Source organism: Rattus rattus, chromosome 7 (genome assembly GCF_011064425.1).
Source record: "Rattus rattus isolate New Zealand chromosome 7, Rrattus_CSIRO_v1, whole genome shotgun sequence".
In the NCBI taxonomy this organism is placed as follows: domain Eukaryota; kingdom Metazoa; phylum Chordata; class Mammalia; order Rodentia; family Muridae; genus Rattus; species Rattus rattus.
The window spans coordinates 31,407,477-31,422,108 of NC_046160.1; the positions used below are offsets into that span (position 1 = coordinate 31,407,477).

General features: G+C 42.0%; 1 protein-coding gene across 1 annotated transcript in view; it reads right to left on the minus strand.

Moving 5' to 3' along the window:
• The window catches only part of Vsnl1 (visinin like 1), a 111,266-nt gene extending 97,561 nt beyond the window's left edge, over nucleotides 1-13,705 (minus strand). The window contains exon 1 of the mRNA XM_032907481.1: nucleotides 13,428-13,705. The gene's annotated coding sequence lies outside the window, so the exon portion shown is untranslated. The remainder of the gene's footprint in view (nucleotides 1-13,427) is intronic.
• Between the last annotated feature and the right edge of the window lie 927 nt (nucleotides 13,706-14,632).

Sequence of the window (14,632 nt, forward strand, 5' to 3'; positions counted from 1 at the left end):
GTCTACAGTTTTTCAGGTTACTTTGGAGGCAGCAGAAAAGTTGTTGTTTCCAGAAATTAAAAACATTAGTATCCTTTAGACATAAATTTGTGCTTTGTATCCACTTTGGTTTCTCTTTTTTTGGCATAATTTTATTTGTTTTTGATTTTCTGAGACATGGCCTCATTCTGTAGTTCCAGCTGGCCTAGAACTCACTATGTAGATGAGGCAGCATTCAAGAGAGTCTTCCTGTCTCTGACTCCCGACAGGTGTGGACTGTCATGTGTGCTTTACAGGTGTGCATTGCCACGTCTGCCTCCCAGCCAATTTTGATGTAGTCATGGAGAAATAGAAATGGACTTTGCACAAAAGAAAAAGAAAGAAAGAAAGAAAGAAAAGAAAAGAAAAAGAAAAAAGAAAGAAAAGAAAAAGAAACTGGATTTGCTTTGTTCTCTCATTTGTTCTGGACAGGAGGTGAGGGAAGAGGCTGACACAGGAAACAGGCAAGACCTTAAATGATGGTTCCATAGCATCCTGGACATTAGTGTTCTGGGAGTCAGATCCGTGCTATTTCTCACTCTTCCAAGGTGTTTGAGGAATAACACACACCTGAGTGAGGGGTAATGCACACTCGATTTACTAGTGACTCCTATTCTACTGGTCTCTGGTGACATGCCATCTGAAGAAGCCAGGTGCTTATCAGATGTAGTTGCTATTCTCTAGTATCTTCCAGTTTTTCAGGAGAGTGCCTGTGAGCACAGTGATTATAGTATGTGCCCAGATCTGCCAAGAGTGGACAGAGATAGTTTTGGTTAGCAAGTCTAGACTAGGGTTCCTAAGAAAGGATCAGATTTTCATTATCGGTGCTGTAGACAGCTTAGGAGCCACCATTTCCACTCTTCTCACAGGAAACTTGTCCTGACTGCCTTAGGAGGTACAGAGCTGGACTACACAGACTCTCTGTGGGTGTGGGCATCTATAGGGCTTTTGTTTTTCTTGGAAGCTGTGCTCTGCTTTCATGGTTTAGGTTTGAATCCAAGAGAAGAAAGAATAGTTACAGCTCTAAGTCTCTTACCTTAGTGGGTTGAAAATCCTATTTCTAAATGGTCCTTGATAGAACTAGCCTGTGGGCATGAAAAATGGCTGCCTTTCTTCCCACAAAGGTCTCTCTGTAAGTAGAGACATTTGCTCTACTAGGAAATGGTTGTGGGCTCAGGTTCTTCAGCCACATAGGAAATCTCATAGAGATGATGTAGACAATTCTTAAACATTTGGTGAGTTAGGCTTTCCTGTCAACTTTTAGTGAGTGAGTCGTTCTTCTTCAGACATGTATGAATTTTGTTTTCATGTATTTCTGTTTGCCTGGTTCCTGTGTAGGTCAAAAGAGGACACTGGATTCTCAGAGTGGATTTTCTTCTTCCTTCCTTCCTTCCTTCCTTCCTTCCTTCCTTCCTTCCTCCTCCCTCCCTCCTCCCTCCCTCCTCCCTCCTTTCCTTCCTTCCTTCCTTCCTTCCTTCCTTCCTTCCTTCCTTCCTTCCTTCCTTCCTTCCTTCCTTCCTCCTTCCCTCCTCCCCCTTCTTTGGAAGGTTTCTCTGCGTAGCCCTGGCTAGACTCCCTCTGTAGATAAGGCTAACCTTGAACTCAGAGATCCCTTGACTTTGCCTCAGTGCTGGGATTAAAGGCTTATGCCACCAGGCCTATTATTTTAGTCAAAGTCATAAAAACAAACCGAGAAAAAACAAAGAACAAAACACAACAAAAAGAGGAAGGTTTGCTTGAAGCTATGTGACGTTTATTTATGTATAGGCATAGTCTCTCTATGGACCTGCAGTTGGGGTGGACAGAGGACAGAAAGACTGATTTTCACAGATATAATCTCCATGTAGAATCTTTCACAAGATCAGTGTCTTGATTCCTCAGTTACCTTTTGAAAAACCGAGGTTAAACTAAGATTCTAAAGCAAACTGATAATAATAATCTCATTTTCTTCACAGGGTACAATATGTAGAGTATGTTCACAAATTCGTCAAACTCTCACTAACCCCTAATTAATCAGGCTGGGTCAAATTTTTCACTGGAGGAAATTAAAACTCAAAGAAGCGAAGTTACTTCTCCAAGGCTGCACCCTGTGGCGCCCAGAGTATAGTTTTCACAACCAAAAGACATTTCTAATTAGTCCTATAATTAGTCCTGACCCCACGCTATCTTTACCCCATAGTTCACCTCCTGGTCTCGTTAAAGCAAGTTTCCTGGCTGAGTTCTTCAGAAACAAAACAAAATGCTAATACACACATTCTAATACAAGATCCCTTTGCAAACAGCCTTAGAAATATAGTTCCACAAAGCTTAGTAGACACAGTGGCCTTGACCACAGGACCAAATGCACTTATGATAAATATGAAAATTTGAACTGTGGGTGAGTATGGAATGCAGTTGATCATTTCTCCTCTAGAAATGTTTCTAGAGAAGTCTTCGAGGAAAAATAACCATCAAAGCTTTGAAGAACCATCTTCAAGAAATAAGTTCTATTATGTCCTTACTATCAGCTGTTCACCATCATTTCCAAGTATGCAAAATGGGGACCTTTCAATAGATGTCATCTTAATGGGATTTCTACAAGCACTGATTTATTATATATCGATTGCTCTAAAATAGTTTTTAAGATTTACTGATTTTTATTTTATATGTGTAAGTGCTGCCTGCATGTATGCATGTGTACTGTGTTCATGCCTAGCATCAGAAGAGGGGAACAGATCCCTTGCAAATGGAGTTGCTGTGGACGATTATGAGCTACCATGTGAACTAAACTCGAATCTTCTGCAAGAACAGTCTTAACAGCTAAGATATATCTTCAGCCCCTTCTCTAAAGTATTTTTTGCTGAAAAATTTAGTAAATAATCTACAGTGAAGATACTGAGGGTGTATACCATGAATGTATGTGTTGATCTACCTGTATGTGCATATCTTTCCTCTGTGACCTCTGTTAGAGGGCTGCCCTTTGCTCATGGCCTATTTACATTTGACTGCACTTCTACAACCCTCAGCAATATAAGGCTTTTGGAGTCTAACCCCGATGTGCACATATTCTGCATGAATCACTACGGTCTTCATTTCTGCCATTTTCTTGGTATTATGTGATGGGCATTTTCTTGATGGACAAAGCATATGCAAGTGATTGAGACAGAGCTGGCACAAGAGGTGAAGTCCAGTGCTTCCTGCAGTGTCGTACAGGTGTGAGAGGCACCTTGGAAGAAACCACAAAGAAAGAAATGATTCTATTAAATACACCATTGCGTCACTGGAGTGGGAGACGGCTGGCAGTCAGTTGAATGTTGTCCACATGAAACTTTGGATTTTGTAGTACAAAGTATGTCTTAAGTCAATAAAAGAGATTTTTTTCAATTGGATGCAGAAATACAGCTCTAAAGGACTCTAAGTGTGTTAGCATCGTTTCTCTCATGTTACACTCATGACACTACCTGGCACATGTGCGTGTTAACAATAACTCTGCTCCCAGCCTGGTTCAGTAGGACAAACATTCTTAAAAAAATACAGCCGAGCACATCTAAGCTAGAGTGGGAGAAATAATGAAATGCAGACTGAGAAGGGGGGGCAGGAAGAGAGGGATGGGTGTCGAAGAAGGTCTGCATGCGGAGAGATTGCTTACTAGATGCTAAACTATTTCAGTGGCTATATGTACATTTGTAGAGTTGACCTCAGCACTCTTACAAGGTAATATTAAATCCTCTATTTACAACTAAGAAAATCAGCACAGAAGATTGGAACCAAAAATCCTACTTCATACTCATCTTGAACTTCCTTGTATGGAAGCCACAAAATGGAGGACCAACATTTGTCAATGGTAAAGGGAGGAAAAGATGTTCCTTATGTCTGTAGACTAGAAATCACTTATATGCCCCAGTAAATAGGGGAAGGATTAGAAGAAAGGGAAAACAGCTCGTAGAACTGTTAAAAACAGTAAGGTTAGTGTGTGTGTGTGTGTCTGTGTGTGTGTGTGTGTGTGTGTGTGTGTGTGTCGAAAATATGCAAATAAGTTTTTGATTTACTAGGAAAAAGCTGTTCGGATTTTCTTTTAAACTATGAAAGCCCTGAGAGAAAAAAATGAAAGAGTAAAATCTAAAAGTCTCCTCCCACAGATATGGGTTGAAAGATTAGTCATGGGGTGAGTTTGAGTAATAGGGTGGGTGTGAGGAGGGTGTGTTTTGGAAGGTAGTGAAGAGTAGCAATGTTGGAGTATAACATTTAATCCTTTAACAAGGCAGGGCTCTTGAGCTGTTTTTACTAAATTCAGTGCAGGGTGGTAAGGGAGGACAGAGGCTGTGCTATTTACCTATACTGAATAATAATCCATAGGTGAGCTTCAAATGCGTAAGGAAACAAACTTGATGTAGCCTTTGCAGTTCTCAGTTATATGTAGGTATTATATGGTGGAGTGTGTGAGGAGAAAACATGAGAGAGCATGTAAGGAAGGACTGAGAGAAACCGGGGCTTCGAGGTTTTCATGATGACGTTTCTTCCTTTCTGAGATTCTCCTCCTATGCCTCAAAATCATTTTTGGTCTTATTTCTTTCTTTTAAAGATAGGATGCCATATAGCTCAGGCTGGCCTTGAGCTCCTAAGTCTCATGTCCCATCTCCCACACACTGGGATTACAGGTGTATGTTCTCACAGCTGGACCGTGCCAGCTTCTTATTTCACTTGACTTACTGAATTGCATCTGTCTTCTTCTCTACTCGGCATGATTTCTTGAGGGTTGTCGCAGTATCTTATTTGAGATTGTTCTACAGTTAACTACATGGTGCTACAGTGACCAAAATGGCATTGATTCCTAATGAAAAGGAGGATTTCCAAGGGTATCTATTTTTTTTTTCATTGTGGCCTTTTCTTTTCTTTTTTTTTTTATTATTAACTTGAGTATTTCTTATTTACATTTCGAGTGTTATTCCCTTTCCCGGTTTCCGGGCAAACATCCCCCTAATCCCTCCCCCTCCCCTTATTTATGGGTGTTCCCCTCCCCATCCTCCCTCCATTGCCGCCCTCCCCCCAACAATCTAGTTCACTGGGGGTTCAGTCTTAGCAGGACCAAGGGCTCCCCCTTCCACTGGTGCTCTTACTAGGATATTCATTGCTACCTATGAGGTCAGAGTCCAGGGTCAGTCCATGTATAGTCTTTAGGTAGTGGCTTAGTCCCTGGAAGCTCTGGTTGCTTGGCATTGTTGTTCATAAAGGGTCTCGAGCCCTTCAAGCTCTTCCAGTTCTTTCTCTGATTCCTTCAACGGGGGTCCTATTCTCAGTTCAGTGGTTTGCTGCTGGCATTCGCCTCTGTGTTTGCTGTATTCTGGCTGTGTCTCTCAGGAGAGATCTACATCCGGCTCCTGTCTGCCTGCACTTCTTTGCTTCATCCATCTTGTCTAATTGGGTGGCTGTATATGTATGGGCCACATGTGGGGCAGGCTCTGAATGGGTGTTCTGGAAGGGTATCTATTATTGGTTACATAGTTTCAGCAATGAGCATTTACCTTACATACATGGTATATTTTGTATTCAAAAGGGCTGTAAATTACTGTAGAAAATGAGTCCAAGAGATTAACTAATTTATAGAAGGTCATAGACCCAATAAAATATCAGGTTTTATCTGACTGCATCTGGTTTGAAGATTTTCTTTTCTCTCCAGTACTTGACATTGAATTTAGGATTTTATGCTCCCCTGCCCCCTTTTATTTTTATTTCTTCTGAAGCAAAGTCTTACTAGGTTGCTTACTGGGCTCTGATTGTTCTCTGTAGCCACATAGGTGTGTGTGTGTGTGTGTGTGTGTGTGTGTGTGTGTGTGTGTGTGTGTGTGTGTGTGTGTGTATTTATGTATTTGATTATGTTCATGTATGTGTGCTGACACATGTGTACATGTATGTTTCTGTGATTGTGTGTGTGTGTGTGTGTGTGTGTGTGTGTGTACGCGCACTCATGATCCAGAGGTTGATGTTGGTGTTTTCCTCAATTCCTATCTTATGCAGCAAGTACTTTCCTGAGTCAGCTCCAGGCTTTGAGCTTGTGGCCTTTCTTCCCTACTTTCTCAAGTTGGTGACATTATATGCTTGGGCTACCTACCATACCCTCCTGGATATTCTAGATTATATTTCTTGTCATTTTTTTAAAAAAAAGTCAAGTGAAGTCTTAGTGAGGACTTTTCCGAGTACTGCCTAGACTGATGGATGATTAAAAGATTGGTTTTCATCTCCCTTGCAGATATGAGTACTTATATGATCATTAAAGGAAAACTAACAATTTTATATTGGCAAATTAAACTGATTTCACATTTTAGCTTTTCATAAAATTTCCTATGTGAGAAAGAAAACAAACATCAAACATGTTACATAAAAATTACAATAACATTTGAAATTTCGAAATGAACTAAGTTTTTCATGATCTCCAAAAACCTAATTAAAGAATTCTAACAAGTAGAAGTTCCGGCTGAAGAGTTGGACGTGAACAATACCAGATGATGCTCAGAAATAAAATACTACATTAATAAGCAATTTGACACTATTGATAATGCTTGATTAGTCTTCCAGGGGACATTTTAATTATAATTTAAATACTGGATCTCAAGAAACCAGAAACAAGCATATGCGTGCAACAAATTAATACAACCAGTGTCAAATATAAAACACCAGAGAATCCTGTAACACAGAGCCTACTGTTTAAGAAACCACAAACTTTAAAAAATCATTCCAACATACAAAACCATAGAAACATTAGGGCCTTATTATTTGCCTTAATGAAATTTTTACCTAGGCTTTGAAACCTATTCAACCTGTTAACAATGTGTAAAAAGAATCAATTTATACCTAGCTCTTCAGAACTTTTAGGTCTTTCAAACATCTGAAATAGCAAGCAAACAGAAGTAGTTTCTGCTTTTAGGAAGATGCTTCCATAAGTGGTAATTGAGAAAAATAAGGTTTTGTCTGTGGACCTATAATAACTGATAATATTTTCAACTGATCTGTCAACATTGTGTTTTGTGAGAAATATTTTTAAAAAATGATTGTTTTTTTCTAGACAAGGTTTCTCTGTATAGTCCTGGCTGTCCTGGAACTCTGTCTGTAGATCGAATTGGCCTGAAACTCAGTGATTCATCAACCTCTGCCTCTTGAGGGCTGGGATTAAAGGCATGTACCACCACTGCCTGTCTTTAAAATAAAATATCTTTAATTAAGAGACCCAATTTCTAATTTTATAAAGGCTATCAATTATTGTATTATCTATCTTGAGATCGAGAGCCACTTGGTGGATGAGAGCACTCTAGGTTTTAATTGTAATTTGAACAAAAGAGTATAAAATGCTCACCCAGACATTATCCAACAAGTCATGGGAAATAATGGCTATTATCATATGTTTTATCAAAAGTAAACAATCGTTGGTTACATATCAGACCGTCTCTGTAAGGCTGGCACTGAAGCAAGACAATGGAGATACCCAGAAAAAGAAACTTACCTGTTTCGTGTGTGTTAAGGTAGCTAACATTTATAGAGCATCTCTGTAATGTATTCACAGGCCCCTTATTATTAAAGCATCAATAAGTTTTAAGATTCCTAAATAATTCGCTATTCCATTTTTTGTTTCATTCATTAAGTAGTTTTTAATGCATCACCAAGATCCTTCACCTAGCAAAGTTCTCAATGAATCAAACCAGGAAAGGAAAGCCATCATTAGAAGCAAACCATTGATGGGAAATGCAGTGTTGTGGTCCCTTCACAGTGGGATCACATTAACATAATTCCATAGCTTCGAAGACCATATCTAAGTAAATACAGTGCATAGCTGTCATTGTCTATGTTTATCTTTCCTTGTTGACCTGTCAATGTCAAGTCTAGTATATAGACAATATAATTGCTTATTAATAAGCAGTTTTATACTATCTTACTATATTTTATTTTTATCAAATTCCCTTAGAAACATGTTTGTTTTACAATGAGAGTCATAAATGGGATGGATTCAGATGGGAAGGGAAGGGGAGAGGAATTGGGAGATTAAGAGGGAGGGGAAACTGTAATTAGAATATATTATGTGAGAAAAAAATCCATTTTCAATAAATAGAAAGAAAAATCAATAAAAGAGTAGATTGACATGCTATTCTTGTCTTTTAGGTTGTAAGCCTAGCTTTTAATGGCTGAGCAATCTCTCTAGCCCAGTATTCTACTTTGAAAATAAAAACTGGGGGGTTGGAGATTTGGCTCAGTGGTAGAGTGCTTGCCTAGGAAGCGCAAGGTCCTGGGTTCGATTCCCCAGCCCCGAAAAAAAAAAAAAAAAAAAAAAAACTGATGTATAATTTACTAGAAGTAAATTATAAAATATTCTTTCATATATAATATTTAATTTTAGTAAAAATGTATTAAATTGTGTGTGTGTGTGGTGTATGTGTATGTGTGTGTGTGGGGTGTATGTGTGTGTTTGTGGGTATGTGTGGTGTATGTGTGTGTGTGTGTGGTGTATGTGTGTGTGTGGGGTATATGTGTGTGTTTGTGGGTGTGTGTGTGGTGTGTGTGTGTGTGTGTGGTGTGTGTGTGTGTGTGTGGTGTGTGTGTGTGTGTGTGTGTGTGTGTGTGTGGTGTGTGTGTGTGTGTGTGTGTGTGTGGGATGCCTGTATTCCCATCTGTTTGTGTGTATGCACATGAAGGTACATGTGTTCACGAGCACACATGTGGATATAAGATTGATATTGGACGTCTTCCTCTATTGCCCTCCATCTTCTTTGTTGAGACAGGACCCTTTACTGATCTCAGAGTCCACTGACTGAGCTTGCTTGACTCCAGAGAGCTGCCTGTCTCTGCCCTCATCAGTGCTAGGGTGATGGATGTACACCACTGTACCTGGAATTTCTATGGTTGCAAAGATTCAACTTGGGTTTTACACTTCTGCAGCAGGCACTTTACCAACTGAGTCATCTCCCCAGTTCCCCCAAAGACACTTAAAACAGAATCAATTATGCATATGGTCTTCACAGAAATTATTGACTTACTTTATTTGAAAGTTACACGCAAATATTCAGTTAAGAAATATTAGAGTTTCTGCTATGAAATATATGTAGATATTGTAGAAATACTATAAAGCTCACTAAAACCTTGATTTCATACTGTTCAGAAAGTCTTAAAGGTGATAGTTTTCCTTAAATACCATCTACATTATTTGTGTTAGAGGAATGGACTAGATAACTATGAGGGAGATAGAAACAGGAATCATTCTTTGGCATTACACATCTTTTCTTCTTTTTTCAGGTTGTGATAAATGTATGATATTACATAAAGCTGAGATAGACAAAGTCAACCCTTAGATTTTCTGAATAAGTTCCCTTCTTTGTGTGTTTGCACGTACATGTGTGAGTGTACATGTCTGTGCACATATGCATGGAAGTCATGGAAGCCATACATCAAACTCTATCTACCCCTTGTTTTCTTTCCTTTGTTGTTGTTGTTGTTTTCTGTGTTTGAGGCAGGATCTCTCACTGGGATCTGGAGCTGCCTCATTAGGCCGAGATGGCAAGTCAGTGAGTTGCAAGGACTGGCCTATCCCCACCACCCCAGTACTGGGGTTATAAACTCACACCCTTCTACCCAGGTGTTCATGCAGGTGTTAGGGTCTGCATGTGGAGTGTCATATCTGCATGTAAGCACTTCACCCACTGAACCATTCCTAAACCCCTATGAACTCAATTTAATTCCCTCTATAAAAACAATTGTTTTACATTCCCAATAATCACAAATCTGAGGTGCACAGAAACCACTCTGTACGACGAAAATGACCTTTTGGAAGGGCCTTAACACACTGGGCTTTGCAAGAAGAAATTGCACGTTTGCTACTGATCTAGATGCTGGAAGCCATTCTACAAAACTCCTTTGCGAGTCCCTCTGAACAGTTCAGAATCCACATGTGTATACAGCTCCACTAAACACAACCCTCCTGGTCATGCTATTCTATCTAGAAAATCCTGTATCGGAAGGTTATTAATATTCCTGGGCGTGTTTTTCAATTACAGAACAAGCTCACATATTCCTAGGCCCTTAGCAGCCACAGGTCTCTCGGTCTCCATTGAGGCTACCTGGTATCCAGAACAGCCTGGGACAAAATTCCAACATCACAGCTAATTAACTGAGAAAAAAATATTTATATATGTATGTATATGTATATATATGTGTATATGTTTTATATATAAAACATATCCAAGACAGAACTCTTCCCCTTTTAGATTAAACGTCATCTAAGGCTGTTTATCTCCTTTTGTGAATGGAAAAGCACCACCAAGGCCTTCCTCTGCCCTGCACCACCTTGCATCTCCCTTCCCCCATGTTTCATCATCTGGGGGATAGGAATAGCTGGCATTGCCTCCTGGGGACATTTGTGCTGGTTGTAGCTGTCTTCCTGAGTGTCTGGGAGATTATATTTTTGGAGAAAGAACAGGAGGGCCAAGATTATCTTTTAAAGGCATGGAACTGTGTGTAGGCACTCTAGAAATATTTTTTATGGATGAAAAGGGGGGAAAATGAGAAGATTGGGGGAAGGGTGGAGCAAAGGATAAGGAAAAGAAGAGAGAATTCGGAGGGTGGGGAGGGATGAAGCGGGCTATATATGTACTATGGCGCTTGTTCAGTTAACGAGTGAAGGAAGCTGCGTAGAGGGAAGAACATACCACCCCAAAGAAAAGCTGTGTGCGTATGCATGCATGCATACTCGAAAGCGCCAAAGGGGTCACGGAGCCTCATTACCCTTCTCTCTAACCCCACCAAGCATTCTCTCCATAGCCTTTCTGACCCACCCCACAGCAGGTGACTTCCCCTGGAGGATTTCCATACAGCCTGGAGATGCACATCTCTGTCTTGGCTCCTGCCTTCCAGGGGCCCGGGGAGTTGGCAGAGTCCACTGTATGTTTATCCTGCAGCTCCTCTGCTCCACAACATTCCCATTCCTGCAGCTGCAGCAGCTTGGGAGGAGGCTAGACTGGCAGAGGGGTGGGGATGGCACCTGCAGTATCTCTGTAGCCTGGAGGCCCTGAGGGATTCTGGGAGTGGAGCCAGGAGAAATGGATCTACCCCAGGCAGGTCTCATACAGGATCTACCCTTGCCTCTGGTTTGCTGATGCCTCCCAGAAACACTAAAGGTCTTAAATAAACTGAGATGCACAGGATGCCAGGGAGAGCAGACTAAAAGTCAAAAGGGAAAACAAACATAACGCCATGAGTCCGGTTTCTTAGAGGTGAGGGGCAATGGAGAGCGTAAAAGGCCCTCCTCACCCAGCAAGACCATCTCAAGCCAAATGAAATGAGCACGGCACATACATCTGAAGACCACAGCAGTATCGCTGAGGAGGCTGAACACTGCAGAGGAGAAGAGAATGTTTGCACTCAACATGACTTTTTTAATTGTCCCATAGACCGGAAGTTAATTGGTCTCATCTAGTTGCATGGCTGTGGGCCTCATTTCCAAATCTGTAAAACAAGAGCTATAAAGGGCTCTGGCTGATTTGAGCCTCTATACCTGTCAACCTAGGAGCCAGAGAATCTGAGGCACAGCATCAGCGATGTTTAATACGTGACTCCCCCATTTCCTCTGCCACCTATTTACCCATGCAGAGCAACACACACACACACACACACACACACACACACACACAGAGGTCACTGAACCGATGCCAACTCAGGGATGGCAATGAGTATGACTCAAATGTGACCACGATTGGTCTTTCTGCCCTGGAGTAAGGAAGAGGAGAGAGGCTGTGTGATGTCTACTTTGGATTTCCAGGGAGAGGCTATTCTCGAATTTTCTAGCCCAAAATTTATGCATTGAAGTAAATCGCATATTCCTTTGAGGGGCTGAAAAATGGCTGGACTGATCAAACCGTCAAAAGATGAGCAAAATGTTCCTCTCTTTTGTTTCTTTTCTTTCTTACATTCATTTATTTTCACCCCAGAGATCAGATTGACTTTTCTGTGGAAATCCAGTACACAGCAGCCCCTCTTCTCTTGTCTGCCTCATACCATTCTGCCAGTCTGCTTCAATGCAGCATTTTCTGGGGGTTGTTTAGCTCCCCGATCTTGGTGAGAGGACACTGGTGAGTACGGTCTACAATGATGCAGACCCCCACCCCCACGACACACGCAGATGGAGACACTTTAAATGATAATGGGCTAAAATGAGTTTGCACAAGTTTCATTTTAAATTTGTCTCAGCCTAAAATTCTTTTAAATTAAGGGGAAAAATATGTGGATATAAAACTCCCTGGCTTCTCATGCCTTCAAGTGGGATGTGGCTCTCAGACAGTGTGTACTTTGTGCCTTCCACACCCACCAGCAATTCCATCTCAGTTTAGTCTCCAAAATATGGACAGGAGGGCAACTCTGGAAAAATGGATTCCCACTCTGGCATCTCACTGAGTACATTCGTGCAGGGATGAGCTCTCCCCCTCTTCCTGCCTGTGAGAAACATCCCTGCATCTCTACCCCCTGCCCTTACACATTCTCACACCTTGGAGGGTATATTTTGGTAATCTGTTTTTCCCTCAAACAGGGTTTGACCTTGTGAAGACCCCTCTTCCACTTTCTGAGGCAGAAACAACCCAATTTGAGTTAAAAACACAGAACGACCTTTTCTCCTTTAAAGCAACATTAGCAAATGCAACATGCCAAGGGGTGCAGTTCCCAGCCCTGCATTCCGGAAGGCGAATGCGGAATGCAGAGTCAGGTAGCTAGCTAGTTAGGTCTTCATACAGCCACTCTCGACTCTGCTCAAAATCAAAGATGCTGTCTACAGAGCTTTGCTTTTCTTAACAATTCATCATTGCGACGAATAGGGAAAAGAAAAAGAAAATAGCATTTTTCCAAGTACTAAGCAATATACTTGTGCGCCTAACTCCTTGGGTTTTAAACACTAGCATCCTGCATAGCAACCAATCCCACACCAGCCCCGTCCACTCAGTTTTACTTAGCAAACACCTTTTGTGCTTCTCCACCGTGAAAAAAAAAAATGGTGCACCAATCCCACGTATGACAGGTTGGTACTTAACTGCAACCGCTCAATAGTTTTATCAGCAACTGGGAAACTTCACAGTCGTTTAATTAGCTACTTAAGTCCGTCTAAGGAAACCCACCTATTTGTAGTCTTATACTGAAAAAGCTCCTAGTCTCACCTGTCTTTAATCTAGCCGAAGTCCCCTGAACACGCCGCATATAAACACTCCTTCCCCCACCGCATTATTCCAAAAGGTCCCCTATGAACCAGCAGCACATTCCGACCCACTAACGTTAACCAAGGCAACTGTCACCATGCATTTAGTAGCATCTATGCAAAGCAAAATACGTGACAATAGCCCAAGCATCTCTTGACAATCGGCTGCGCTACACATGCAAAAAATGCAACGAAGATGATATTTTCCACTTACAGTTATAGCGCTGTGCACCGTCACTTAAGGAAAATGATAAAACTAAACAGTTCTTTCAAAAAATATATATATTTAATTCAGACTAACGGCTAAACCGTCTCTGTGAGTGGTTCTCTCTCGCTTCTTTTCTGGGAGCTCCGGGCTGCTTAAATCCCTCTTGGATTGCGCCTTGCAAGCCCAGTGGCCGCTGCAACACGCTCGGGTGAATCTCTGCTGCAGATTGGGAATCCCATAGAAAACCTAGGGTCCCTGGAGCTGCGTGCGCAAGCGCGCGAGCCTCCACCTCTCTACTCCCCCCGCCCCCTCGTTTCTCCCTCCACCCTCCTCCCGCCGCTCCGCAGCCCAGCCTGGAGAGTTGTGACCAAAAGCCGCTTGGCGATGGCGCATGCTCAGATGCAGGGCTCGGAGTTTTTGCAGATTCCTAGGCTCCGGATTTTAGCAGACACTCAAAAGGAGATCGGGAAAAGGAGCCCGGCTAACTCTAGCCCCTGCATCAGGATGGGCACGAGGTAGGGCAGATGGTGTTCATTCACCACGCCCTGAAATTCTGGGGCCAAGTGACTGAAAGCTATGCCAGAGGAGACAAGAACACGTGGGCTTGTTTTCCTCTCCGCACTCAGTTTTAGTCCGGCCTTTGACCACCTCTTGTCAGACTGTAGGATGAAGAGAACTGCAGAAATCGCGGGAGAAGGCTTCCAGGCGAGCCCTAAGCACCTGCCCTTGCGCCACTGAGAGAATTACTGGAGAATGGGAGCCAAGTGTCTGGTGGCTGGGCCATGTAGAAGCAATGGGTGTTAGAGAGCTGGTCTCCAGGCTTCTGAACCTTGGTGGCTATCCACGAATGCTGAAAAGTGCCATCTTTTATACACAAAGCAGTTACATACTGAATATTCTTTGCATCGGGCAAGGGTTAGGTGTGGAGAGAAAGTAGCCAATAACCCTTCAGATTCAGGTTGAAGGTTTGGGGTTTCACCTTCCTCATCATCCATAAGGTCCTCCCTAAATGGCTGTCGTCTGCCAGCTCTACCCCGCTGCCCATTGGCCTGCCAAAGCCTAGAAAACTTGGCAAAGGAGTAGTGCCTAGTAAATGCTGGTGGCTTCTCTACCTGGAAAGCAAGGACGAATTCTCAAATACTCCCAGCTGATGGGGTTCTCCGATTTACTGTTTCCCTCATTCTCCGATTTTTCTTTGGGGTACCCACTAG